This window comes from Octodon degus, unplaced genomic scaffold (genome assembly GCF_000260255.1).
Source record: "Octodon degus isolate 3935 unplaced genomic scaffold, OctDeg1.0 scaffold00001, whole genome shotgun sequence".
Lineage (NCBI taxonomy): Eukaryota > Metazoa > Chordata > Mammalia > Rodentia > Octodontidae > Octodon > Octodon degus.
In genome coordinates, this window is record NW_004524577.1 from 29,095,774 (window position 1) to 29,101,691 (window position 5,918).

At 37.0% G+C, this 5,918-nt stretch overlaps 1 pseudogene; it reads left to right on the top strand.

Moving 5' to 3' along the window:
* Positions 1-485: 485 nt before the first annotated feature.
* On the top strand, positions 486-3,783 carry LOC101580257 (annotated as a pseudogene).
* Positions 3,784-5,918: the final 2,135 nt, after the last annotated feature.

A 5,918-nucleotide genomic window follows, 5' to 3' on the forward strand; every position in this document is an offset into this window, starting at 1 on the left:
TGAATATTGTTTAATTTTAATTTTTGTTTTATGATTTATATTGTTTCTTTGACTTATAATCTACTTATAAGACATGGTATGATATTTCCTCCTAGTACTAGAAACTTCAAAAAGCATATTTCCATTTTCCATTGACTTTAGTTCTTCCTTTTCTTTTGCACAAACACACACATGAAAAAATATGTACCTGACATAAGATTGATACTGTTTGGTGGAAATCTTCAATGACCTTTTAAATGGTTTCATCTCATATAATTATATTTTATATCATCCTGCATAACTACCATTTTGAGAGCTCTTTATTCTTTATCCAGGATCATACAACAACTTCTCCTGCCTTTTGGTCTATGGTCTCTGTTATTTTCTATATGTTACATCTGGAGGTATTAGAATATTTTGAGTTTGTATAACTGGAAAATATTTTACAAGAGTATATTTGCTAAGTATAAAATTCAATGAGAGGTTCGGCCTGGGCGCTTTGAAAGATGGCGGATGCTTTTGGGGACGAGCTTTTCAGCGTGTTCGAAGACAACTCCACTGCTGAAGCCGGAGCCAAGAAAGACAAAGAAAAAGAGAAGGGGAAATGGAAAGGACCGCCAGGGTCTGCAGAAAAGGGCGGGAAACATTCTGATGGTAAATTGCCATCAGAGTTAACTAATAGTGGAAAAAACAAGAGGGATACAGATTTTGAAGGCACAGATGAACCCATTTTTGGAAAAAGACCCAGGATAGAAGAATCAATAACTGAAGATCTAAGTTTGGCAGATCTGATGCCCAGGGTTAAGGTACAGTCTGTTGAAACTGTTGAAGGATGTACACATGAGGTTGCGCTTCCTGCTGATGAAGATTATTTGCCACTTAAGCCTCGAGTTGGAAAAGCCGCAAAGGAATACCCATTTATACTCGATGCTTTCCAAAGGGAAGCCATTCAGTGTGTCGACAATAATCAGTCTGTTTTAGTATCTGCACACACGTCAGCGGGAAAAACTGTATGTGCTGAGTATGCTATTGCATTGGCTCTAAGGGAAAAACAGCGTGTAATATTTACTAGCCCAATTAAGGCTCTCAGTAATCAGAAATACCGTGAAATGTATGAAGAATTTCAAGATGTTGGTCTGATGACTGGAGATGTTACCATTAATCCTACAGCATCTTGTCTAGTTATGACTACAGAGATTTTAAGAAGTATGCTATACAGAGGCTCTGAAGTTATGCAAGAAGTTGCTTGGGTCATCTTTGATGAAATTCATTATATGAGAGATTCAGAGCGTGGTGTGGTATGGGAGGAAAGGATTATTTTGCTTCCTGATAATGTCCACTATGTCTTTCTTTCGGCTACCATTCCAAATGCCTGACAGTTTGCTGAGTGGATTTGTCATTTACATAAACAGCCTTGTCACGTAATTTACACAGATTATCGACCCACTCCGCTGCAGCACTACATTTTCCCAGCAGGGGGAGATGGCCTTCACCTTGTGGTTGATGAAAATGGTGACTTCAGAGAAGATAACTTTAATACTGCCATGCAAGTGCTTCGAGATGCAGGAGATTTGGCAAAAGGGGACCAGAAGGGATGGAAAGGAGGAACCAAAGGACCATCAAATGTGTTCAAGATTGTAAAGATGATTATGGAAAGAAATTTTCAGCCTGTAATTATTTTCAGTTTTAGTAAGAAAGATTGTGAAGCTTATGCTCTACAGATGACCAAGCTGGATTTCAACACAGATGAAGAAAAGAAGATGGTTGAAGAAGTATTCAGTAATGCAATTGACTGCTTGTCTGATGAAGATAAAAAGCTCCCTCAGGTTCAACATGTACTTCCTCTTTTGAAGCGAGGGATTGGTATTCACCATGGAGGGCTACTTCCTGTTTTGAAAGAAACAATAGAAATTCTCTTTTCTGAAGGATTGATAAAGGCCTTATTTGCGACAGAGACTTTCGCTATGGGAATTAACATGCCAGCTAGAACTGTTTTATTTACAAATGCCCGTAAATTTGATGGGAAAGATTTCCGATGGATTTCCTCTGGTGAATACATTCAAATGTCTGGTCATGCTGGAAGAAGGGGGATGGATGACAGAGGAATTGTGATTCTTATGGTTGATGAAAAGATGAGCCCAACAGTTGGAAAACAGCTACTTAAGGGCTCAGCCGATCCTCTCAATAGTGCTTTCCATTTGACCTACAACATGGTTTTGAACTTACTGCGCGTTGAAGAAATTAATCCTGAGTATATGCTAGAAAAATCCTTCTACCAATTTCAGCATTACAGAGCAATTCCGGGAGTAGTAGAGAAGGTTAAGAACTCGGAACAACAGTATAATAAAATAGTAATTCCCAATGAAGAAAGCGTAGTCATCTATTACAAGATTAGACAGCAGCTTGCTAAATTGGGTAAAGAAATTGAAGAATATATTCATAAACCAAAATACTGCTTACCTTTTCTACAGCCAGGTCGTTTGGTAAAGGTAAAGAATGAAGGAGATGACTTTGGCTGGGGAGTAGTGGTAAATTTCTCAAAGAAGTCAAATGTTAAGCCTAATTCTGGTGAACTGGATCCTTTGTATGTTGTAGAAGTACTTTTACGCTGCAGCAAAGAGAGCCTGAAGAATTCAGCTACAGAGGCTGCCAAACCGTCTAAGCCTGATGAAAAAGGAGAGATGCAGGTTGTCCCAGTTTTGGTGCATCTCTTGTCTGCTATCAGCAGTGTTAGACTTTACATTCCTAAAGACCTTCGGCCGGTGGACAATAGACAGAGCGTGTTAAAATCTATACAGGAAGTTCAGAAACGTTTTCCTGATGGTGTTCTCCTCTTGGACCCAATTGATGATATGGGCATTCAAGATCAGGGGCTGAAAAAAGTCATTCAGAAAGTAGAGGCTTTTGAGCATCGAATGTATTCTCATCCACTTCACAATGATCCGAACTTGGAAACTGTGTATACGCTTTGTGAAAAAAAAGCACAGATTGCAATAGATATTAAGTCTGCAAAGCGAGAGCTGAAGAAAGCAAGAACTGTTCTACAAATGGATGAACTTAAATGTCGCAAGCGTGTCTTACGAAGGTTGGGATTTGCTACTTCTTCTGATGTCATAGAGATGAAGGGACGCGTAGCTTGTGAGATAAGCAGCGCTGAAGAGCTCCTGCTAACCGAGATGATGTTTAATGGCCTTTTCAATGATCTTTCTGCAGAGCAAGCAACAGCCTTGTTAAGTTGCTTTGTGTTTCAAGAGAATTCTAGTGAGATGCCCAAATTAACAGAACAGTTGGCAGGACCACTTCGTCAGATGCAGGAATGTGCTAAAAGAATTGCGAAAGTGTCAGCAGAAACGAAATTGGAAATTGATGAGGAAACTTACCTCAGCTCCTTCAAGCCTCACTTGATGGACGTGGTGTACACCTGGGCAACGGGGGCCACCTTCGCCCACATCTGCAGAATGACCGATGTCTTTGAAGGCAGCATAATTCGTTGTATGAGGTGCCTGGAAGAATTGCTTCGACAGATGTGTCAGGCTGCAAAAGCCATTGGAAACACTGAACTGGAAAATAAATTTGCTGAAGGAATCACCAAAATCAAGAGAGATATTGTGTTTGCTGCCAGCCTCTACTTATAAATGTGAAACTTTAAAATTATTCACCATCTGCTCACATTTGACTGCAAGTGCTTCTGAATGTTCGTGCGGTTCTCTGATCTCAAGACAGTTGTCCACAAACGTTTTAATATGTATATTTAAATCATTCTATGAAAGCATATTACATACACATATGTACATAAGCATTACATTTTTTAATAAAAATGTATAGGTGGAGCAAAAAAAAATTCAATGAGGACAGATTTTTTTAGTCCTTTGAATAAATAAGTCTAATTTCTTATCCACTTGCTCTTTTTTTTCATTTCTAATGTGGAATAAGATGCTATTTAATTTTGTTCTACCATAGTTAATATCTTTTTCTATGTATATGTTTTAATGATTTTTTTCTTTACCATTAGTTTTGGACAATTTCAGTTTTGTGTATCTTGGTATGATTTTATTTATATTTCCTGTGCAAAAGGTTCATTTTTCTTGGAAATGTGGTGCTATAATTTTAAGTAAATTCAGAAATTTTAAATATTTATTGCCTACCCCCTTTCTACTTTGAGAGTTCTAATTATATGAATATAAGCTTCTTGATTTTGGCATGGAGAGAACTATTATATGACTGATCTGTAAACTCTGCTTCACGTTTATTTTAGACAATTTTTATTGTTATATTCATTTAAGTTTGTAAATAATTTTTACAATGTGTAATCTATTATTAATCTTATATTATGCATTTATTTATTTATGTTTTGGCAGAACTAGGGATTGAACTCAGATCCTTGCGTTTGCCAGTCAAGCGCTTATCCTACTGAACCATCTCCCTGGCCCATATTATATATTTATTTCAGAAATATTTTCCTATAATTCACTCTGTCTACATTTTATATCTTTCACACTTCAATATTTGTCTACAATTTTTAATTTATAATTATTATTGATTTTCAATAAAGTTAATAATGTATACAAAAAGTCTAAATGACAAAAACACTCCACCACTCCTGTCTTTTGGTTATGGGGGTGCTAAGTTTCTTAAACTGCTTCTTGCTGAATCTAGGCATCATTGTGGCAGTGAGCCTTGAGATGATGGATTTTAGACATGCAGAAACCACTACTGGGAGTACCTGCAAGCTGGATAAATTCAGTTGCTATCGCGTGAATCCTGGATTATATGAAATTAGAAAAAAAGTTTTAAAACTCAGGGTCCTATGAGCAAGCAGGTTATTGTCATGATTAAAGGTCCTGTAGGGGAATCAGAAAAGGTTTCCAGGAATCAAAGGTATCAGGCCACCATGACCATGGTGTAGGGAGAGGGTATTGATTTTTAAGACTAGGGCATTTGTGTCAGGGAAGGTGTGAGGACTTTTTATCTTATCCATGACACTGGTGAAAGTAGACATTGTTCTGTAAGGTTCCTGTTCCATTTGAAGCCTGTTTGTATCCTCAAGCCCAAAGAGCAGATTGGACTGTTCCATTTATCAATCTTTTGTAAGAGTTGTCAGAAACTTGGTCCAACCAAGTAAAAATGTGTTTGGATAGAATAGGGTTTATAATGTAGCACAAATAAATCTTGTTTCTTTTTGTTTGTTTGTTTTTTGAGGAAACAGGCATTGAACTCAGGCCCTTGTGCTTGCCAGGCAAGTGCTTATTCTACTGAACTATCTCCCCTGCCCAAGCACAAATAAATTTTACAGATACAATGTCTATTACTGCAACTGATGCTGTTAGTGCTCTATCTAATGTTTTGCTGAGATTAGGTAGTGAACTGATTTGTATAGGATCACAGCTACTGTCTTTAATGGGGACTTTGAGATAAAAGGAAACTATTGTGCCCAGATGCTAGACACATTCCATGTTTGACCAATGATTGACTGATTTAAAAGTTTCAAGGAGCCACTCTCATCTTAGGTATGAACAACACTCTAGTGAAATTTGGGCTCTAGATAATCCTTGGAGAATCAGGATAAAGCTAGCTCCCAAGGGAGAGCATAACTTTGCTTAGCATGGTTTTCTCATAAATTGTTCTGCTCCTGCATTCATCTGGTTTTTTTTTAATATTACTCCTATAATATAAAGGAAGATCAAAAGTATGATGAATGAAAAAAATACAATGAACATTTACATTTTATTTTATCTTTTTAATTTTTAATTTTTTTCAAAAGTTAAGTAAATTTTATTTTAAAGAAATTTCATGTGATTTAATACTCATTAGGGTCAGTTTAATGAGGCTGTCTTCAGGATAGCCCTTTTTAAAAGAACTGAAGCTTAATCTAGTCATCCCATTTACCTTGCCACAATTCTTCTCTCTCACTTGAATTATGGACACTGACAACTGTGGTC